The sequence below is a fragment of the Athene noctua genome, chromosome 24, assembly GCF_965140245.1.
Source record: "Athene noctua chromosome 24, bAthNoc1.hap1.1, whole genome shotgun sequence".
Classification (NCBI taxonomy): domain Eukaryota; kingdom Metazoa; phylum Chordata; class Aves; order Strigiformes; family Strigidae; genus Athene; species Athene noctua.
The window spans coordinates 130,817-154,654 of NC_134060.1; the positions used below are offsets into that span (position 1 = coordinate 130,817).

The 23,838-nt window shown below is 38.6% G+C and overlaps 1 long non-coding RNA gene across 2 annotated transcripts; it reads left to right on the forward strand.

Annotated features, from left to right (window-relative positions):
• Positions 1-3,283: 3,283 nt before the first annotated feature.
• On the forward strand, positions 3,284-23,129 carry LOC141969939 (uncharacterized). 2 transcript variants are annotated; one of them, XR_012635120.1, is made up of 3 exons: positions 3,284-3,514; positions 6,636-6,740; positions 22,349-23,129. It is a non-coding gene; the product is annotated as an uncharacterized LOC141969939 (long non-coding RNA). The 2 variants fall into 2 exon arrangements; XR_012635119.1 differs by having other exon boundaries at positions 3,284-3,426.
• The last annotated feature ends 709 nt before the right edge of the window (positions 23,130-23,838 follow it).

The following is a 23,838-nucleotide window of genomic DNA, read 5'->3' on the forward strand; positions in this document are numbered from 1 at the left end:
GGAATACAGGAGCTGTTTGTCTTATTTAAAATGGCTGGATAAGGGGTCAGTAAATAAGATTTGACTAGAGATGATACTAAGAGAAAAGCTTCCAGACAAATTATGTTCTGCTTTTGTAAACTTAGCATTATATACTGCACTTATAACACCCAGTGATATAAAAGGTTGGTTTGGTATCGTTGCAACAGTGCTGAAAAATAATTTATTTTTTATCCATTTCTCCAAATAAAACTACCGTGCAATTACATAGTTATGCATTTCTGCAATATCTTGGTGCTTATCCTGGTAATTCAGTTTGTCATTCAGCTGCTCTCACATTGTGAAAATTTAAATGTGTAAGAAAAAAATTACCCGTAACATAGTCTTTATATGTAACATTTTATTTTAAAATAATATCTAACAGGAAATGCCCATAGCAACATGTGTTATGTCTGAAGCGTGAATTTCAGATTATGAAGAATGTTTATAAACTTTTATATGTGGATATGCACACGACTGCTTAGGATTTTATGATTTTTTTTTTTTTTTTTAAGTTTTTGGATTTTATTTTTGGCATTTGGGGGATTTTTAAAAAATGTTTAGAGCTGAAAAGTTATGCAGCTATTTCAATTTGACGTCTTAATAATGAAACAAGTTTGCATAAAACAGGTTCAGGGGAGATATGGCAGTACTAACGGTTGAATTTACCAATTTTGGACAAAACCTATGTGTTGCTCTCTGAAATTATCCAAATTTCTATTCTTAGTAAGCAATTTTCAAATGGCATAAATATGTTTAAGCAAGAATAGTAGTAGTATATAACCCAAGAGATAAGAGAATTTCAGCCTTTTTTCTTATGTTCCTCTCAAAATATACCTATATGTTGCTACTACTTTTTAACAGAGGGGTGTTTTCCCTCTTTTACAGCAGGTCATAGACTAGATTTTTCTCAAGAGTTTCTTTTTTAGGTAGAGATTAGTTTGAAATGTGGCCAAACAAGAGTGAAGATACAAGAGGCCAAAGCAGAGGCTGTTGTAATCATTAAACTGTCGCACTCGTTGGTCATTATTTGTCGAGCATAAATGGATTAACAGAAGATGGAGCTCGTTCTGTCAGTATAGGCTAGCATCCTGTCTTTGTGTTAGTGGACCTTTAAGATTTCTTATCAGAATTTTAAGTCTAACAAACAGCGGTCTCATAACATTACATCTAAACAATAAAATACAGTTTTGATAAATTATTGTCTATACTCAAGTGCCCCTCAAAACTTAAACCTTTTCCTTTTCCTCCCTCTCTACCGGATGCACAAGCTCTTGGGTCCATATATTATTCATTACAATCAAATAAGACACAGTGGTGGCTCAGTAAACTTGCTTTTCATATAAGAATTGATTTTATTGAGTAACACACACTGCAGACCCTAGCTTCCAGCAGCCACGGCTGAAATGAGCAATTCTCTCATTGTAATAATGTGCCTCTGTCATCTCCTTATTATCAGCATGATAAAAGATGAAATATTCACAGATGCTGCCCTCCTAACCTGATCACAGCTTGATATTTGAGCTTTGGAAATGAGTTTTATAAGCTTTAATATACTCCTTGGCGGAGTGACCCCTGAAATTAAACATTATTACAGAGCGGATATTTAAAAAGCTGGGGCCGCAAATTACATCAAAATGAAAATATTAAGGAGTATTACGACTATACCAAGTGGGAACTCACTGCTGTTGAAACTGAATGCCATAAAGCTCAGCACATTGGTGTCAAAAACATCAGAAAAAATAATAACAGCGCAGGCACCTTGACTTCAGTTATTTTATACGTAGGGCTAAACTAAATTACTGGAATGGTTTTTTTCCTATAGGCTGGTTTTTCAGGAAGAAAAGGGACATTATTCTCAACTTTGTCTGTAGCACTCTTCACAGTTCTTTTAAAACGCACATTGCTTCTTTTCTGTACAAACACCAATAAAAAAATACTTAAATGTAATGTAACCAATGATTAAACTTAGAGAGTAAGCCAACATCACTAGATGAAACATTTTGATTCCATTTCCATTGCTATCACTGTTTTGATGGACAGGTTTCTACCAAAGCCTGGGACATGAAGAGCTAAGGAAGTTTCCTAAACATGAAAAGAGAGGAATGTACAACATCTATTACAGATCTTTCAGCCCAAGTATTACATGTCTTGTTAAAATTCATAAATAGCCAATTTTAACTCCCTGTAAAAGTGATTTTACCAAAAAGAAGCACATGGAGTTTATTAATTTACATACAGTATCACTTAAGGAAGATCTGGTATTTCTTTCATTCTTGTAACTCCAGTTTACCAAAGAAACTTGTTCTCCTAGTTGATTTTTTTAAAAACGATGTTATAAAGTGTCTGGAAATATAAACTTTTACAATAAATCAGACTTGATATTCCTTTGTGTTCCATATATTCAGATGAGGAGTTTTTTTTTACTATATTGTAATTTCTTCAAATTACTGGTTTGTGTGATGTAGCAATATTTTTTCAGAAAACTGAAGTAATGCATTTGAAGAGAAAAAAACCCACATTTCAATGCCTGCAGCTTTAACTTTCCTAATGAGCATATTTATACACTAGCTATTATTCAGGTTTAAAACTATGCAAATAGGATGCCACTGTACATTCCTTTTAATGAATTTGTCTTTTTTTACCCATGTTCTGCCCTCAATGTTTCTCTATAGATATTAATGAAAGTATTGGTTTTGTAATACAGTCACAAGCTATTTTGTCCATTACTTTATGCAAAAACATTTTAGAGATATTTTTAGAACACCATCTACAAGCATACAGTTCTGTTCTGTGGTCCCTTGGGTTCAGGCTTTCTGCACTGTTAATGCTGCATAAAAATGAGCTTTAGTGGCAAATACTGGTCAAAGAAGGTACCTCAGTCATAGAGCTTCTCTGTTACTCACTGCCCTATGCAGTTTAAGTGGAACGTATCCTTTGTCCTTAGGATATTTTAGCAAAATAGATCGGATTGCTGAACTCTTGAAAAGGAATCAGTATCTTGTTTTTACAGACTGCTGCTTCCATAAGGGTACAATACCTTGGTGTTTGCTACAGGTGTTACATACTTCTCGGGTTCTGAAAACTGTACACAATACCAAATCTCTAGTCATTTATGTAGACCAAAAAAGCAGTTCTATGTTAAAGCAGTGGACTTCATCCAATCAGATAAATTCTTATGTAGAATTTTATAATTATTTGATGCCGTATGAAATTGAGAGAATAAAGTGTATTTTCATGATTTCTTACATCCCATAGGTGATCTGTCACTTTCCCTTGTAAGGCAGAGCTTGACTGCTGAGAATGATCTGTGTAAGTGTACTGTAAGCCATGTGAAATAAGACTGGTGGGAGATTTGAAGCCTTCCTCCTTCATTCATTCCAGAAGTAAAACAGAAGTAAACTGTGGGTAAGCTGCCTTATTTTCCAAGAAGATAGACACATAATAAAATGTGTTTTGTTGCAGACTACGAGTGTAAAGCTTGTCTTAGAGCAAGGTAAGACTCCTTTTGTTCTTCCAGGGGTTCTTTTATGTTGAAGCAGGGTTTTTGCACAATAATTCAGAACTCTCAGAGCTGTTTGGGTTCTGTAGTTCACACTGATAAATAAAAACAATCAGAGAAGATGAAGGAAGAACAATGACGGGTTGCTCAGAGAGGATGCTGAGTTGCTGTCTGTGGAGATTTTTTTTCAGATGACCAGGAAAAGTCCTGAGCAACCTGATCACACTTTAGTTACCTGTGCTTGTAGCAGAAAATTGAGCCAGATGATCTCCAGACGTCAGTTCTAACTAAACAGCTCAGATCATAAGACACAATTTTGTTTGTAAGTCTTAAAGGCTATTTGCAAAAATTGAAGTTGTAGCTTCAATTAAATGACCGTTGCATGATGAAGTTACGTAGTACATGCATACAAAGAAATCTCTGAGAAAAATTAAGTCCAATTTTTCCAGGTTGCAAGATCTTCCTGACCAAAACTATCACCACAGACGTGTCGCCTGATGTGGGGTAGGCAATGAACGAGATTTTCAAAAGTTTTAAAGTGCCTCCAGAGAAATGTTGCCTTAGTTCTGATGTCTGTATGGAAACTTTGCCCAGTAATTTTCAACCTCCTCGCCAAGCTGAGTTAAACATAAGAGAAAAGTGGAGCTTTGAAAACAGTTGAGTTCCTATCTGTTTTGGGAAAACTGATAATGGAGCAAAAGAAGGGGGTTATACCCCAGTGCCCCCACTGAAGAAAGAGCACCCTGTTAGATATGTTGTTCGGCAGCAGCCACTGATGGCATCTTGTTTGTTGGAGTTCTGATTCGGAGCCGTTGCAGTTGGAAAGGAACTCCTACTACTCTTGAACCTGTAGGAGTTACAGTTCAGCTATGCACAGAACAACTTGTTTAAAAAGGAGGAGGAGGAGGAACCCCCAAACTCAAAACAACTAAGACCCCCAAAAATGCTATTCCTGACACTCATGGTGGCATTTCATCCAGTTTTGCTACGAAATAAGTCATTATTTTGAATATTATTTAGTGAACTTGTAGAGAAAATTTTAATATATTTTAAGAATATGACCTGGTAATTATACATTGAAGATTCAGTCTCCAGAGGTTATCCTGCTGTGTATTTTGTCATTCTTCCTTGGATCCATTGGACTTGTGTATATATACCATGTTGCCTTTGCAATTTAAACAGTGGAGTGCTCTTCCAATGAAATAGCTGACTACCATTTCCAATTTTTATCTTCCTGCTATTTATGAATTAGGACAACAGAAATGAGTGGAAAGTTTATTAGTCGTCAGTTAAGCATAAGATTTTAAATAGCTGAAATGGTTTGATATACTTTGTACCTTTTTTTAGTTTTGATAGCCTGCAAAATTGTGCATGCAAATCTGATTATTCCAGGTTTGCTGCAAATGTAAATTTTGGGCTGGTTAAGAGATGTCATCTTAATCTTGATTTACATTATAGATTACTTCTGAAATACAGGGCAAGATCCAGAGAAGGGCTAATGAAGTGCTTAGTGCAGTAATACAACTGGAATTAGACACTCAAGCTTGTCCTCTGTGATATAACATTGACACGTGATTATTTGTCTCTCTTGAGAGAATCTAGAGCTAAGGGTTCCACCTTCCAGGAAGTTATTTTAATTGTAATCGATTGGATGAAGCTTGACATACAGTTGATTTCAGAAACATAGAGGAAACTGCATTCTATTTGGTTTCAAGCATAGCAAGGTTCAAAGTGTGCTTTTGTTGCTCTTGTGAATGTTACTGCTCCAGTTAGACTAATCAGAACTTGTAATATGAGACTTAACATATATGCTGTAATTTAAATTTCAAGCTCTGTGCTATATGTAACTTTCTTCTATTATGTATCATCAATAGAACATGATCGTGATTGCCAAATATTCTAAGCTTAAAATTTTGCAAACGTCCCCTCCCCCAGTTTCTTAAGTTAACCGTAGTTGAAAGAATTGGCACCAACACATGAAATGTTTGGGAGAGGAGGAAGTTTCTTTGTGGCCTTCGACCAGTGTTTGGTCTAGAACACATATGTCTAGCAGTGGTAAAAGGAGATTCTAGTTAGAGAGAAGATGCTTAGTCTAGCCACTGTCTGTGGTCTGTCCTCTTCCTAGTCCCTCAGTGTGCAAAACTACATCTGTTTGAAACTGACCTACCAGTACATTCCATGAATGTTCTGTAGTACTGCAGGATTTGGTAAGCAGCTGTTCTACATTCACTGAATCCACTGCTTTCTTATTTTGAAATGGTACAATTTTCTAATTTCTCTGTTCATCTCTTCTCTAAATGGAAGAGTTCCAGCCTTTTTGTTCTTCATAAGGCAGTCATTCCCTTTCCATAATCAATTTACTTGTCCTTTTCTGTATGTCTGCCAACTGTCCTACCTTCTCCTGGAGATGTGGAGTCCACAACTTAAGTGCTCAAAGTGTAGATCATCCAGTTTTTTAAATAGCAGCAAAACGATGTCCTCTGTCTGGGTCTTAACACCTTTCCTGGTGGTAGCCTGAATTTTGTTGGTGTTTTCTAGACTGCTGCTGCACATTGAGGGAGTGATTTTGGAGAGCTGCCTTTGACAACTTGTAGGTCTCTCTTTTTCTGTATCCGCCAGTTTTAAGCTCAGCATTATGAAGACCCAATTTAGATTTTTTTTTTTCTTAATGTGTTGCTTCACTTCTATGCTGAAGTTTATTTGCTGCTTTTTCTCCTCTCAGTCAGTTTTGGTTTTTTAGGCTTTTCTGGAGCTCAACTGTTGGTGTGGCATCTGAGAGTGCATACTGATAAGTCAGCATACACGTGTTGGCTATAGTATCTTCCAGCAGTACATTTGCAGTCAGTTCTAATTTCTGTTGTTCACTGAAGAGACGGTTCTCTTAGGATTCTATATGTGAAAATTTCTGTGAATGTTAAATAAAATGTAGTATTTTCTGCTTCAAATCACTGATTGATATATATATAATGCCAAAAAAAGGTAACTTTTATGTAAGGGGATTAAAAATGTAGATATGTTTTGTTAGGTTTGTTTAGAGATGCATGAACTAAAGAGAAACAGTCTTACAGGTCAGATACATTCCATATTATAACTGTTGACTTTCTCCTGATTTCAGTGCTACTTAGACGATTCTCTTGGGGAAGTACAAGACTGAAACACGAATCCTGTGCAAGTCATGCAGTGAGATGGTGTGCAGCACATTCAGAAGATCACAGTAGTGGTGAGGGAAATGTTTCTTCTTTCTGTGATGGAAATGAGAGGTGGGGTGTTTTGTTGCTGTTTTGGGGATTATTTTTGTTTGCTTTAAACGGAGGCCTTTCATGACTTTCTGAAGTTCTTGTTGACTTCAGTTTGCCTGCCTTAGTGCATGAGCTGTGTCCTTTATATTTTTGACTCATAATTAATGATGCCTTTGAGGCCATTATTTAATTTGTATTTACATCTTAGCTTTTTTAATCCGGTTGTCTACTGAAATGTGTATAGCTTTCAGCCTATTTATAGTTTTGAGTTACCTATCTGCGGTAGTTTGGACATCACCAAGTCAATGTGATTGTAATATTCTCTGCACTGATCTAGCCAAAGCTCTTGCTAAATTGAGCTCAGCAGGAGCAAGTCCAGTGACCTCATAAATAGTGGAAATGATTGCAAATCGGAATTCATGTAAGTTCCTGTCTCAGTGGGTAACCATATCCCCCACAAAGGAAGCAATCATCTCTTTCAAATTTCTGTTTGCCCTTTCACTCAGATATGTTTGAAGATAATATGGAGAGGGAGATCTTGCAGTGTCTGACAGAACTGTTACCGGAAATCTAAAATAAACGTCCTGTATCTAACAGTACTACTTAGAGATGCATGTTTCAAACATTACCCCTACTGCAAAGAACTTGGGGCATGGTGTGTTACAGTTCACTAGCGGGGTTGGCACTTCTTGACATTTATACTTCTTTCCCTTTTTATTTTATTATAAATAATATTTCCTTTGTTTTTCCTTACTATTCTGTGATCTGAATTCTTGTTAGTATTCATAGTTTGGTATTGAAACCATGGAGTCTCCTCTGCAGTTTTCTTTCAGTAACATTCTATGCAGTTCTCATCATTCGAGTGGATGCTTTCTTTGCCAGTCTGCTGAAATTTAGAAGTAGTTACTCCTTTAGTATTAATAATACACATATTAAGAATTCTTGCCTCAACTTCTATACATTACTTCATGAAGCTTGTAAAACAGCAGTCCAGTTTTTAGTATTCTCTTCTGTTTTGTCTCAATAAGAACATAGCTAGGTACAAGCTACAATTGTAGACACACTATAAAAGTGAGAATACCTCATATCCTCGATGTGGTACTGCACGGGAATACATCCTTAGGTAAAGCATAAAAGAGATGTTTTGCACAGTATATTTTCTCTTTTGACACTGGTTTGGGGCTTCCTGAGAAAGCATTTGCACCTAGATTTTCATACATACTAACCATCACTGTTGTAAGAGCAAGAAGAAACGTGACACAAAATGGACAATATTTGTGAAAGGCATTCATATGTTAGCCAGCTTTTAGACAGGAAAAAAAAAAAAAAAAGCAAAGCATAGAATCATTCAGGGTGGAATAGATTTCTGACCTTTTATACTTGTCCCGGCTCCTGCACAGACTCTTTAGGTGTATGTATATTCACATTTTGCCCAGAGAAGCTGTGGCTGCCCCCTCCCTGGAAGGGTTCAAGGCCAGGTTGGACAGGGCTTTGGGCAACCTGGGCTGGTGGAAGGTGGCCCTGCCTGGGGCAGGAGGGTTGGAACTAGATGGTCTTTAAGGTCCATTCCAACCCAAACCATTCTATGGTGCTGTATGATTCTGTGATTTTAATTGTGTTTTTCTGGCATGGGAAGTAGCCAGGAAACGCAAATACTGTAGGTTACACCAACTTAAGCCCTTACTGGTAGGTAAGTAGCTGTATTTAAGGGGTGTGTTTTTTCACATCACACTTACCTGATTCATCAAGTCAAACTGAGGGGTGGACACAATCTCCCTGTCGGCGTCTTGTGCAGGGTGTCTCAAACGCAGCTAAATCTAAATGTTCCACGGTCAGCATTAGCTATGCTAAGCTCCCTGTTCTTTGGCTATAGAGTAACTCTTGTTACACGTGCAACTGTATACTTTTCTATTAGCTAGAATTCCTGGCAATACTTTGTGTTCTTAGAAATGGATTTTTGGGGGGTTGGAGGTATATTTTGGACCATATTCCCTTCTTGCTTCAGGAGATAGTGACCTCCAGTGGCAGTAGTCCCTTGAAATAGAATCTCCTCACTTCAAAAAATATCCAAGAAAAATTCTCCAGATTTTATTTTTCTTCTGCTAAGATACAGGCTGTCACAACATTAAAAGAAAAAGGTGTTCTTTTATAACTGCAAAAATGGAGATGACAATATCCATTTTTGCAGTAATAATATTAAATATTGTTACTGCAAACTAGAGACAACGAAGTATGAGTTATAATGGCAAACTCAGAACATGGTATATAGGCTGAGATCAGATTTGCAGATCATTCCTTTGTCAAAGCAAACATGCTCCTAGCAGAGCAGCTACTAAGATCCCTGGACTCACATAACTCCTAGGGGATCTCAAGGAAAGTTTATCCCAGAACAAGTCAGTGGTAAGGAAACAGTCCAAGCAAACAAATGCTAGAGCTACAGCATTCAAGGACAGAAAGAGGCACAGAGCTAGTGCAAAAGGCAGTAAAAGGTGCAAGGTGCTTCTAGGATTCAGGCAGTGGGGATAAGCCAGGAGCAGAATGTACAAGAAGGGCAGAGAAATGCACGTCTGCCTGAGAGATGTTGAATGTTTAGGAGGAAATAAATCACCGGCTAGCAAGCTGCTGAAGGGAAGGAAAGAGGCAGCAAAGCAGAGCTCAAATAGAGAGAAGCCATGACTGAGGATGAGCCACTGAATTGTGGAAGTGTATACCAAAGAGAAGGAAAATTAAATGTATGCATAACCTAAAGCACAAGGTCTGTTTCTCATCCTATTGAGTAAGAATTGCAGTTGAGATTGCACCCTTTTTCTGTTTCTTATTGCTGCACCACTGTCACAGTTCAGGAAAGCATTTGTATAAATCTGCTTATCAGTGTGCCTTTTACTGCAAGCACAATCTCTTTTCTGTCTTTGTTCTGCTAGTTAGTCATACTCAGATGTGTGTGTTTGGACAATGGCATTTCTTTTTATGTTTTTTTGGTAATTTAGTTAAGTGATCTGCTTTTACATTTGTGAATTGACTTCAGAATGGCATCTTTAATTGGCATTTATTTTATGTTGCATTTAAGTTTATTTAATTGCATCATACTAAGGTTGGAAGAATTTTATAACCGTGTAATGGAAAGAGTAAGAAAGATTTAATTAAACTTTGAAGTTGTTGACATTTCTACTCATAAAGTAGCTGATTAATAGTTTATTTCCAAGGTGTCAGTTCTTCTTCCTCTCTTGCTCATCTAAGGATTCTTTCTCCCACTTGGATTTTCCTGTCTTCCCTTCGTTCTCATTCCTTGTTGGAGTTTAACCTCAGCCCACAACTAAGCACCACGCAGCTGCTCGCTCACTCCCCACTGACGGGATGGGGAGGATAATTGGAAGGGTAAAATTGACAAAACTCGTGGGTTGGGATAAAGACAGTTTAATAGGTAAAGCAAAACCCACACACACAAGCAAAGCGAAACAAGGAATTAATTTGCCACTTCCCATGGGCAGGTGGGTGCTCAGCCATCTCCAGGACAGCAGGGCTCATCACACGTGACGGTGACTTGGGAAGACGAACGCCTTCACTCCGAATGTCCCCTGCTTCTGCCTTCTTCCCCCAGCTGTAGACACTGAGCATGACGTGGGATCGTGTGGGACATCCCTTGGGTCATTGTGGCTCAGCTGTCCCGGCTCTGTCCCCTCCCAGCTGACTTGCTGGTGCGGTGGGGTGAGGAGCAGGAAAGGCCTTCACTCTGTGTAAGCACTTCTCAGCAGTAACAAAAACATTTCTGTATTATCAAGACTTTTTTAAGCACAAATCTAAATCACAACTCCATACTAGCTACTAAAGAAAATTAACTCTATCCTTGACAGAACCAGAGCATTTCCACACTTGGAATTTCTTCCCTTCTTTTAAATCTTTCCTCCTTTTCTCATCTTTCAGGGCCTCCCACTAATGACCCACTGTTCTGGAAGACAGCACTGCTGGAAAGACACCCTATCAATTCACTATTGTCCTGGTCTTGCGACATCTCTATTCCTCCAGTCATAAACTAATCAATACTTCATCATAAACTAATGCAATACTTCATCAATATGCATTATTGAACTTGCTGAATATCAGGCATCCAGTTGCAGATATTCTCAAGGCGTTTTGGTTTTTTTAAGAGTAGTTGCCTCTTGAGAAATGTATTGTTAGGTTATACTCTCTGCCATTTAGAATCCAGTAAGATTCCTGTGTTCTCCGTGATACTTTCTTCTACAGTAAATAGATATAATGAAAATATTTAACCATATAAATTTTTTTAATGTGAAGTTGTGTGAAATGTGTGTTAGCAGCTGGGAAGAGGAAGCCTTGAAAACATACTTTTTTTTCACACTCTGTGCTCCATCAGCTAAAAATAGTCCCTGGGCCAGCATCCACCACAGTGAGAATTATGAGAATTACAGGTTTTGATTTTCAATATTTTTTTTTACTGATTATAAAATCATGGAGTGGGTTTCATACTGTGGATCAGAGCAAGATAATCATACTTCATTATATGCCATGTGTTTTTAGCATACATGGTTACGTATCACCCGAAACAGAAGATACCATGTTAGTCCTCAGTTAAATTCCAGCTGTAACTGAAGATGATTAAGATCATTTAAAATATCTCCAGGCATTGTGTCCTCTTAGTCAGATTCCATTTCTTCTTAGGTGTGAAAGAGCCAGGCACTAGCAGAACTGCAATAACACCTTTGCAGATCAAGATACCGTTGGTTAATACATCCTGGAGACACTGGTCCTGGCTTACCACCGTGTTTGGTGCTTTAGCTGGTCTGATCACTGGCAGGGAGGGTGCGATACAGTGTTCTGGGTATCTGTGGGTAGGAATGCATATGATGTTTGGTGTTCACACATTTTCACACGTTTACATTTGTCTCTGTTGGATTACATATGTGCCCACATCCTTGAACGTGTACAGTTTTGCAGGTGTGCCAGTGGTACTTAGGCTGTAACATTCTTTGTCTTGCTAAGGAAGCATAGACTGTTTTATTAGTGTGTTAGCAATTTGTGTGACAAGTACCATAAAGCAAAAGCTGTCTGCACATATTGCCAAATATAAACATGAATGTTTAGTGGAGGACTTCAGGCCTTTACAAAATGTAGTACCACATCCGTGTGTTTCTGTACTACTTCAGCAGTAGAGTTAGCAGAGCATTTCCCCTTCCCTGTCGTTAAAAAAAAGGTCCTGGAGGTGGTGCTATTTAACAAACACCTAGTTCAGGGATGCTTATGTGTCAGTTCACTCAAACTAAAGCAGTAGCAACCTTGCTGACACTCAGACCAAGTTTTATCAGACTCCGCTATGTACTGGCAGTGGTTGGGGGATGGGGATTTTATTTTTTTATTCTTTTTTTAAAAATGCATTTGGAACTGGCTAATAAAGTAGAAACTTGAAGCTCTGATACTGAAAGCAGTTTACAGTAGCCTTCAGGCTAGCATGTTAAGATTTCTCATTGTATAGCTGCATGAAGGACTAACTGCTGCTGGTGAAAAAGGAATAAGGCAAGCGAAATTATGAGTGCATGGGGTTATATTCAGAGATCCAGTCGTGGATATGACTCCTTGTGTAGCTCAGAAATTTTTTTTTTAATTAAACTTTGAGTAATTCTGGCATTTTTATGCTCCATGTAAATGCAAATAGTAAAGTGGAGTCACTTCTGACCTAGGCAACCTGGAATTGAGTATTGCACAAGTGCTTCCATTCTGTTTCTTAAGGTGCTGCTTTGGTTTTCTTAGGTATTGTTAGATTTATTTGTAGATTCTTGGCAAACACTGAATGCAGCAAGAACTCTGTATCAGTCTCTTTCAGAGTTGGTGTTTTGACCACAAATCGGAGCAAGGATAGTTATCAAGTATACTAAACCACATCCTAATGAAAGTAGCAGCTAATGTAAGCAGGGGAAGAGAATAGAGTCAGGCCTTTTGGAAGAGCAAAAGATGGATATTTGGCCTTGTCAGTACCTTGAGAAAATCAGTTTCCTGCCCTGAACTCCTCTTGAGTGTTCTAGAGGAGCTATCCAGAATGAAGCCCATCGATCTGCAAGGATGGAAGTGGTTCTTGTTGAAGTCTGTGTTGAAATTTATTGCATGTAAAATCCAGTAGCTATGCTCAGATCTCTAGCAGATTATTCAATCTTTCATTGTCAACTACTGTACTGACATAGGTGCTTATCAGAAATTGCCATTTTCTATATGTGTTCTCCAGTATGTAGAGCTACCCACGCTGGAACAGGATCAAAAAAATTACTGAGAGTACAACTTCTGTCATTTAAGAGCGCCGTATTTGTGGCCTGTTAACTGTAGGCAGCTGCTGTGGTTCTGTGTAGGTGTATTCCTATTAAAATAGCATGCGCTTTGTAGCTGGAAGTGAACTCTAGAAATCAAATCCCTACTGAGAAGTAGAAATTGTTTAATTGAACATAATCTGTATTTATTACATTAGCCACTAAAGCAGATCACAGATGTTTTATTCAGTGTAAGATTCTTAACTACTGAAATATCAGACAAGAGGTCTGGTATCAGGGAATGCCTAATTTAAGAAAACCAGTTGAAGCATGGTGTTTCAAATGACAGTATTAGATTGCTGGCAATTTGTACTAGAGGGAGATAGTCTTTAGGACACAGTGCTTTAGTGAAATACAGGTCCCAGGAGGGTACACTGGAGTAGAAACTGAAACATGTAGGTGCACAGTTCTTTCTGGTTCACTGCTTTTCGGATAGAAGAGGCAGGCAAGCAGTTGTTTGAGCAGTGCACGATGTCCTAACAGCAGAATGACTCCCAGTGTGACTGTAAGCATCCACCAGTGCAGAGAACCAACTGTTGTCATTAGATCACCTGAAAGTGCTTCTCTGCTGCTGTTTCTGTGGTCGGCAGGGAGCTGTGGGTGTCCTGCAGGGGGTGGTCCCAGAGCTGTGATCTGATCCCTAGAGCTGTAAAGGTGGACTGTCACTCATCTTTGTATGTAAAGCTTGGCATTATCCAGGGTGGTTCCAAAATACATTAGCGTAGGCACTGGAGATGGGGGATAATAATGTTGCACTTGAGCACATCTGCTGTAGTTTTAACTGTGTTAGCCTTTTATACTTCCAGTGCTGAGATTTTTAATCAGATTGCCCCTTTCTGCAGAACCATTCATCCCGTGTGGTTGGGGTACAACATAAACAGCGCCATGTTACCCTTGAAAGTGAGTACAGGTTGGACTGAAACATGTTGAGCTAGAAAAGTGTTAGGAACGGTAGAAAGTGTTAAAATAGATACGTAGATCCTTGGGACTGCTGCTTGTTATTTTTTAAAATAAGTTACTATGTTCTTAGTTTAAAAACATCTTTTAGTGTTGCAAGAATTTGTAATGCTGAGCTAGTGTAGGCAGCATGCCAGCACTGCTGATCTCTGGTGAGCCCTGACTATGTGCCCAGGAATTTACAGCAGCAGAGAAACATGGGGCAGGATAGAAAGGAAAATTTTGAAATCATAGACTTCTGTTTTCTGTCAAAAGCAGCAGAAGAAAAGGTGCTACCAAAGAATTTCGCAGTTATGACTTAAGCAACTGAGGCCACTCAAAAGTCCACTTCATATTAAAGTTATTTGTGAGTTCTAGGGTGAAAGGCTAATGTGTTTGCTTTTCTAAAACATGTCCATTCTTTTTCTTACATTGCTGCAAGCTAGTTCACCACAGCTCAGGATTGTAATTGGCATACTTGGTCCTTTGGCTGGTGGGAGACTTACTGCAGAAGTGACAATAACAGCTTTCAGGGGAATGGAGCCAGACGATGTACACAGCTGTCAGAGCCTGGTAGAGCAGAAGCTGCTTTCGTTCTGGAGGCGTTACTTGGCCATCTTTGCAGCCAGTGGGGAAGTGACCAAGGGCAATACTAAGACTCTGGTGATGAAAGAGTGTATAGTATTGTATTACACATTCAGGCCTTTTAGTAATGCAGAATCATTAGAGGAGAAGATTGAAAGATGTTCATGAAATGAAGTAACTTTTTCTGTTTTCACAAATGGAGAATTTTTTATTTTTTTTTCAGACTGAATTAATAATGTGGAAAGTTAAGATTGATTCTGTACCCCCCCATCGTCACATGCAGCCTGTATGGGATTGTACAGTAAAGTGTATTGAATTAACACACAGTTTTTCACTTCTAAGCCCTTGGCACCTGTGAAGCCTGGGGTCTGAGTCACCTGGGCTTGAGAAGCAAAGCTCAAATTGAGGTTACTGAGGGAAAACCCTCCAAAGAAAAGTGACTTGATTGTCTGTATTGACCATTCAGATGCCGAGCAGGGAGCACCTTCACACTGTAGATACTTGGCTTGCTGCGTATCTGGAGATCTGCTTGTCTCTGGATATCAGGTATTGGGCGGTATGATAGATAGAATTCTCTGGGTGCAAGATGTGGTGTGCTAGTAAATCTCTTGTCTGGTGTTCTAGTGTTTGGAACACATACTCCAAAATGGGCAGAACTGAGTTCAAGGTTAGCCTGAGAAGACTCAGACTCCTGATCTGTTCCCCGAAGTGCCTGGAGGCTATAAGCAATTCAGAGTTAAGGCATATTCTGACTCCTGTTGAAGCAGCAAAGAATGCCAAAATCATGGGTTATAGAAGTGTCTGAGGAACTGGCCCAAAATAGAAGAAACTGGGTTTCTGATCTTTGGTCCCTGGACTGTTTATGTATTTTCTATGAGGCAGAGAACAAGGATGTGAGCAGGAATATTAACAGGAAAGTGGAAAAGTAATAGACTCACAGTTTATACACTGGTGATCGTTTAAAAAGTTCTGTTTGACTGAGATGATGAGCACTTCAAATATCCAGCAAGAATATTTTGGTTAGAATAGAGTTGTTAGAAGTGAAAATTTTCAAGAAAAATAATGATATGCATCAAAGTGCTCTGTTTTTCAATGAAAGGTAAAGAATCTCCATGTTTTTTCTTTTGGTTTATCCGTCTTTCAGTCTTGCCTTTTTACCTTTTTCAAGGGAAATAGAAGAGAAAAGAGGAAAATCCTATCACATCTTTTGAATTAAAAAAAATAAAATTCTGCAAGAAAATTTAAATGAAGTAAAGAATGTTTTCTGAATGTACTGAAACTTTGTGCCATGATTAAAATGAAGGTCCTGGTGACTTGGTGTCCTCTTAAGTTTACTGTGGTGCCATAGGTTTTGGTTGAACATGGTATAGATAGGGACAGCTCTTCAGGAGGGTTCTGCCCTACCTTGCAAATGGAAACTTTCTTGGGAAGAGAACACAGGGTTAAGTCAGTTGGGTGCCGTTTCCTTACAGATACACTGTGTGTCCTTGTGGAGTTCGCCTGGAGCAGTGCTAGCCCCACCAGCAATCATTCCTATCCAGTGTCAGGCTCATGATTTATAGGCCTGTTTAAGTGAAGGCCATGCTTACTCCCAGCACAGCCATTTGTTTCAACTCTTTCATTTTTTAACCACTTCAGAAGGATGTAGTTTTGGAGGGGCAAATATGTAAAGCTTGTTATTGCTGACAATTGTGGGCATTCTTTCTTTGTAAATGAGAATTACTTTCTCACTGATCAGACCTAGAAAACAATTCAGTGTTACAAACAGCAATGTAGATTCAAACAATGATCACATTTTTATCTCTCTAATAATCTTCCGTAACAGTTAGATAGAATTTTCTGACAGCGGCTCTCACTGTATCTCCATTTTGTAAATGGGAAGCTGATTAAGGTCCTGCTGAAGTTGGCCCTAGACTAAACATGGTCAGGAGGACTCTGTGTCCCTATTTAGTATAACAGCAGAACAGAGCCTTTTTATTGTCTTCTCTACAAAACCTTAGTTCCCATTGTCTTAGCTTGGTAGTTTGCAATTAAAAAGTAAAACCTACTAAATAAATTACTATAATACTGAATTTTCATTAAAGTTATGGGTGAAGATCATTTAATTTGAGTTAGAAACGTCCCTCAGTTTATCTTCTAGTGAATGATACAAACTTTGCTTACCTGGAATGGACTGGAATTCTTAACAGTTCTGGCTACCTATAATTTGGGGTGCTCAAAGCATTAAAGAAAGAAAAGAATTAAAAAGACAAAGATTTCACGTCTTCCACAGACAGTCTGATCCCATAGTTCCCTATTCACACCCTTAAAAAGTTTTCCATAGTATTGAACCTTATTTTTCTTGCTATGATTTGAAACACTTACCTTTTGCATTGTTCATATTCCCCCTGTGTTCATGGGAGAAGAGCTTATATCCCCTTTATGTACTAGCCTTTTACATATTTGAATACTTGCTATAATGTTTTTTTCCCCTCTATCTTCTCTAGATTTCAGGTTCAATTTTTTTCAATTTTCCCTTGCAGATCTTGTGTTCTACATACCTGCTTGTTCTGCTTGTTCTTGTTCCTTTCCTGTTGAGTGTATTCAGTTTATACATGTGTTTATTAAATATGGTGCCCAAAGCTTAATTTTTGGTATTCCAGCTAAGGCCTTACTGTAGAAAATGTTCAAGGCTTTATAGATTGACATGTCATCCTTGTGGGAGCCCATATTAATCTAAGTATCATTCAATTTTTAGTTTGTGTGACATAAAGGCAAGCATACAGCCTTATCATGAGACATGATGGTGTATGTACTTGTACTTGCCAGCTATGATAACAGGAAGCCTCAAACCACTCTACATCTCACTGGATGTACTACAATGCACTACTCTTCTGCAGTCACAAACAGTACTGCCCTTTTTTCCATTCCTGTGAATATGGTTGAATGTACAGCTGTGTTGCATGCCTTTTTTGCTTGCTAAAAATATTAAATATCCTTAATTTTGATGAGAAGCTAGCAGTTAGCTCATTGGTTACATTCTAAAGCAAAAAGGGAGAGTGAACAGTGGTAATGTGGGTCACTGTGTACATGTGCTTGTAGTTGCTATGCTGACATCGTGATCTGATTTTGCCTTTTAGCTATAGTGCAAGTTTCTATGTGGGCTCTGTCAGATCTAATACTGCCTACAAGGATAGCTGAATTTATTATGCTACTTGTACCTCTCTTCTCATTCCTACCTGTGGTGACCTCTCTATTCTTCAGGCCAGATGGCCAAATTCTTTAAAGTATTTTATTCTTGTCTGTAGGCTTAAAGGTATTTGGAAGTTTTTATAGATCCTTGCTATTCAAAGTCAAAAAATTCTTGTCTGGCAGTGGGAAGCTCTGGAAAGTATACAGATCACTTACAGCTAGGCAAGAGACTGATGTAAAAGCTTCAATTTTGCTAATTAGGCTAGCCTGAAGGTGAGCCTATTCATCAATTTGTTTCTGTTATCTGGAAGATCTTGGCGGTAAGTAATTTTGGCCTTACATAAATTATACGTGATCCGTAGTTTCAGAATGTAAGTCAAGGAATGTTGTATGGCTGCCGTATCTTTTCTTTGGGCCTCTGCATTCAGCTAAATGCAGTGGGGGGCAAGCTGTTGAGGAGTTAATGTGCACTAATAATTTACAGCAGCTCTGAGCATCAGATACTAAGATGTTGAGCATTGAATCTTAGAATAACTGAAATTGCTGCAATATAACTGCAAAATGTAGATGTTGTTTCTTGCAGACATTGGACATATTGGACATTACAGTGGAGATGTTCAGAGTGCATGCATGATGACAGGTTGGGCAATTTCTACATGACCATCTGTTTTAAAGCTGCTTTTTGATTTAGTCTGACAAGGGCTCACAAAATATGCTGATCATCTGAGGATGTTGCCTAGTCCCTGTAATGCTGGAAGCAACAGGCTTGACATACTTAAATATTCTTAGGTGATGGAAACAGCATAATTAAATTGCTGTAGCTTATCTGTACAAGGACAAGAAAAAGAATGTCTTAAGCATTCTATCCAAGAGGTCTGGGTCCCTCTATTAGTGCTCAAGTTTAACTCACAGGGAATTTTCTTCCTCTGAGTCTACATGGAAGGAATTTGATTGGTTATGGTAAATGGTTTCTTATTTCTCTTCTAGCCTTTTTCTCACTGGGGACCGTTCATGTGTTTAGTTTGACTCAGAGGGTCACCAACGTTAAGAACTGATCTCTTGTTGGCTTGTTTCAGCCTGTAAAGAAAGATTAGTTGTCTGTTATCACCTTTGTACTGTGGCTGGCAGGACATCAGGGTCAGTCTCCTGCTTTCTGTTTCCTCTGTGCCTGCTCCCCAGCCCTACTGCACTTTCCGAAGGTGGTCGTGACAACTGCTCAGACAGCTCCAGGTGCACAGTAGCTTCTTTATAACGTTGTACAGCGTTTTCTTAGCCTTCGTTTTCCCTGATCTTCAGAAATTGTATTAGACTATGAATGAAGGAGCTTGTATGATTATACAGAATTAGTTCTAGGGCTAGATATTTGCAGGCTCTTTGTTACTCTGTTATGGCTATCCGATTACATGTAATCTGTAACAGTCCAGTGGTTCTAACTGGGGCACTGATGGCTGTCCACATGCAGATCATCCAGTCTGACTCTGGTACATTTGGAGTTCTCTTTTCTGGAATAAAGGCTAAATCTGAAATATGTTTTAAATTTTATATTGTTCCCTTCTTCCTTTGGCTTGGAAATATTTTCAAAAGAAAAATTCAGATTTGCATTCTGATTCAGGAGAAGTAAAACATGTAAATGGTGAAGGAATACTGGTACATACCAGTGCGTTCTGCCTCATTCTGTATTGGACACCGGATTAGAAGGAAACATTTTGCACCTTTTCGATACAGTTGTGGATTTCAGACACGGATGCAGTTTAGTTTCTAACATCATTCAAAGAGACAAGGAGGTGGAAATGTTTGACTCTGCCTTCTGCTGGAAAAGATGCATCTTACTCCTGTTCTGATGAAAAATAGATTTTGGAGAAGGGAAAAGGATCATTAGTATGAACATCAGTATGTTGTAGTTGTTTTTTGCAACAGCTAAACTGCAAACAATCTGTGAGTATTCTTCATTTTTCCCCATATCTTTGTTTCTGCAAAGAAGCCTGATAAAGGTGTTTGGGAACTAAATTCTAAACCTAACTCGGATGGTAAGATACACTGTCACTTTCACCAAACTCTCTAATTTTTCCATGTCCAAGTTTCTTTCAATCTGTAGAAATTAAAAACATTTTACTCAGATGTACTTGCCTTTATGAAACCTCATAAAAAGCTTTTGAGTGTTATTATGGACGTAGTTGTACTGAGGAGGGAGCAGAGAGGCAGCAGTTTGGGACCAGAGACTCTGCGCTAGTCCAGTTAGGATCTCTGCAATACCCTGAGGGCACAGCACAATGTGCAGCGCAGAAGCTGCGCTGTCTGGAACAGGTGTGCTGATAAGCGTTCTCAGGGCATCAGTGCACGTTCCGTTAAGCCTAAACATGTCAGGATTGTGAGCGTTGCCAGAAGTCTCCTCCAGAGTTCATGTTTTGCTGAGAGCTTCCTGTGTTCAGCCATTTTGCAGAGTGTACTCTTTCTACCAAAAGTCACCCAGGGGAACCCATCACTTCATATATTTACACTGGCTTCAGGTTTTTCAGCTGAGAACTGTAACATGGAGACCTGTATGGCATTTGGCTAAAAGTCCAGATGGCCTGTCAGCTGGCACAGGCCAAAAGCAGATGCCTGAGGAGAGAATGTACGAGCGTAGCAATGGTACTGCCCCAATAACGTACACTAAGCTTATAGCAGTACTCCCCCTGCATTCTGTTTGAGTCTTCAACACTTTGTAATTACAGGACTTCCTGCAGGGGTTCCACCTAGAAGTCCTCTATGGGTTTCTCTTCTGATAACTTGTCCCCTTACATTTTGAGCTGATAACATCTTTAAGCATACATGGCATTCTCTGGTGAATTCCAGAGCTTAACGTGAGTGCTGTCTGAAGACTTGTGCCCCTTTTTTGTCCCTCCACTTTGATCTTCTAACCTGCTAATTTCACTTGATGCCCCCCATTGCTTGTATGGGAGAACAGTCCCTCTTGATTGCTAATTGTGAGGTAGCAGCAGTGAACACCAGTGATGCCAATCATTTTTCAGAGAAAGATAACATAAGATCTGATGCAAGGAATATAGTTCTTTGCTGATGTACACATGATAGGTGGTTAGGATAGGACTGTTAGACAGCCAAACAGATTTGGGAATCAGGAACATGCGTTTGAGAGGGCAGAGATATCCATGTGTGTTCACGGACACCGGAGCACTTAGGAAAATACTTTCTCACAGCTGAATACAGTATGTAGTGTTGCACAGGAGTCCCATTTGATTTCCACTTGCATATCTGATGTCAGACTTGTTGCTTATATAAAGTTCATTTTCTACAACACACAGATTTTGGAGCAGATTGTGTTTAGAGAGAAAGATTCATAATAGCTGAGCCTTCAGCTTAGGTTATCAAAACAACTGTCTCAAGGACCTTCAAACTCTCCACCATGTTTAGGAATGATGAGGCCCAAGTCAGTGGTTGTTGCAGGTTTTGATTTTTCTTTCTGTTTTATTTTCAGTAGGCATGCTGATCTTTACAGTGTTTATGAACGAAATATAATTATATACTACTAAATATGAGACACTGGAAGTAGAAATAGCTTTAGATGCAAAAATCTTTTCTTGTTTCTGTGGATGAGGCTGAGGAAAACACAGCAGTAGAAATCCTTGCCTTATTGCTAATTTTGAGTAGATAAAATAAAAATTATTTGTACAAGATTGTAACCAAGATGAAGGGAGAAGAGTGATAGACCAGGGAAAGAATTTTGAGGTAAAATGAGGAACTTCCTTTGGTTTATTTTCTGCTTGTAGCTGTTTAGTTCTCATCTGTAGGGTACTTTGCACAATACAATACTGTTAACAGGACCATGCTGAGAAATAGTTTGAGAAGATAAGCAGACACTGTAAGTGTATTGAACATTTATTGAGTCAATAAATTCAAAAGTATTGAACATTTCTATTGGAAAGAAGGTGGCTTTTTTAAATTTTAGAGAGATCCACACCCACAAGTAGAATAATGCGCAATGCAGTTTGAATGAAGGTTGGGGCAAATGTCTGGCACTTCTGCAGTTCACAAGAGTACTTTGAGAATTAAGCATGTCAAGTGCTGAAAAACGCAAGGAAGGGGCTGTCTTAATGTCTCAGAACATTATGAAAGAATAACTAAGCAAACTAATTAGGCATTTGAAAGTTTTGCCTACAATTATCTTATGCCACTGTTTGTCATTTCAGTGCAATCCGTTGAAGGTTTCAGTAGAATATATGAATCAAATATTAAGGTCTGCATTTAAAACGTAAATAAAGTCCTTTTGTGTTCTAATATTGGAAGCATTCTTTCACCAACTACAGTGGTTACTTGACTGTCTGCTATTAACTTCACTACCCTCTGTCATCTTCAAAATCTGTTGTTTCAAGGTGTACACTTGCTTAAATGTTTAATCTGACCCTTAAAAATTTACCTTGTGTTTGTTGTTGATTGTGTGGCAGAGCCATCATATCCAAAGGTGTATGAAATACGTTATTAAATCTACAGAGCTTCCTGAATGTGGTTCATTTATATCTTCAATTTGAAGCCTGTGGTCAGGATCCCACTCTGCTGAATGCTATATAAATAACTTCTCTGTTGTTTAGGTTTTTGTTTTGTTTAAGGAGGCACTTCCTGTCTTGGAGAGCTTACAATCTAAAAGGAAGACAATAGATAGCACTTTAGTAAAACAAACTGTTAGGGAAGTGGAGGGAATGAAAGACTTCTTAGAATGAAAACCAGTTCATTATGTAATAAACTATTGTAACTAATCTGCTAAGTTAAGCAAGGCGGGTGCGTTACGCTTGAATGATTTGTAAATGTTAAACCGTAATATCCTGCTGTCTAAAATATTGTAAAAATAGAATATGATTCCCTGTGTGGATCTGAAATGATTTGTGATCACTATAACCTATAATTATGATGAATGTTTGAATATCTATGGATAAAATATAAAGTGTGCTATTCGCTTGAAACAACGTAATCGCTTCTCAGAAACCCCACCTAGAGCTGGTATACAATCGCTTCTCACCTAGAGATAATATGTCACCGCTTCTCGGAACCCCCCCCCAACTAGAGATAACCTGTAACTGCTGCTTGGAGAAAAGCCACCAAAAGATGGGATCATCAGGCTTTTAAAAGATCCAGTAGGAGAAAAGCGCGTCAAGAGACCAAGGCTTCGAGACTTCCAAAAGACCCCACAGGGGAGGACAAAGACCCGAGCAACTCAAAGGACCCAATGGAGAAAGAGCAGGACAGTCATCTGACAAGAGAGGATTGGTTAAAGACGGTGGCACAGAAGTATAAAAACCCGCTGTTTTTTGAACTTGTTGTGCATGTGGCAGAGCTGCGACTCTCTGTGCACCCAGCGCTGCTTTGCCTATTGCTTCCCACCCTAAATCGATTGAACCCAAATAAAACTATATATATATTTTTATAAAATTTGGCTTTGTCTGATTATAACAATTATAACTGTAAACCTAAAAGTACTTACTGAATTTCTCTTCATGCAATAGCATTTTCAGGTAAACACAGGCCTCCTTATGATCAAAGATTGGCTTCCCCTGCAAACATACCGATTAAATTGCTTCTAAAATTATTTAAAGATAAAATCCCAGTTGGTGAAGCTTAAAATTTCAAAGTTACAAAATCAAAACCACGTTAACAGGATTTGCCTAGATAGAAAATTATCACTTTCAAGTTACTGCAAAATTTTCTCTTCTTTCAGTGCAGCAGGTCTCTTGCAAAGTCTCATTGCATTGTCTATTTTTAGTCCAAAAGTTCAATAAAGGAAGAGTATATTTAACAGGAAGCAAATCATCTAGTTTTGAGTTGTAAGCAGGGTCATTGGGACTTTGACCATATCACCTGCATACCAAAGCTTCCTTCTGATTCAGTATTATATGGCCACAGCTTTAATTTCTTCGGAAGTCCCTTGTTTATCTTTTGTACCTTGCATAAGTATGAGGGGGTCAAACGCTTTGCCCAGCTGTCAGTGTTCTAGCTGTTCTTTACCTACCTGCTGTTTCTTGACCTCGTTTTGAATTCCGTTTAGAATTTCCATGTTTATATGCACTGTATTTACTGACCTTTTACC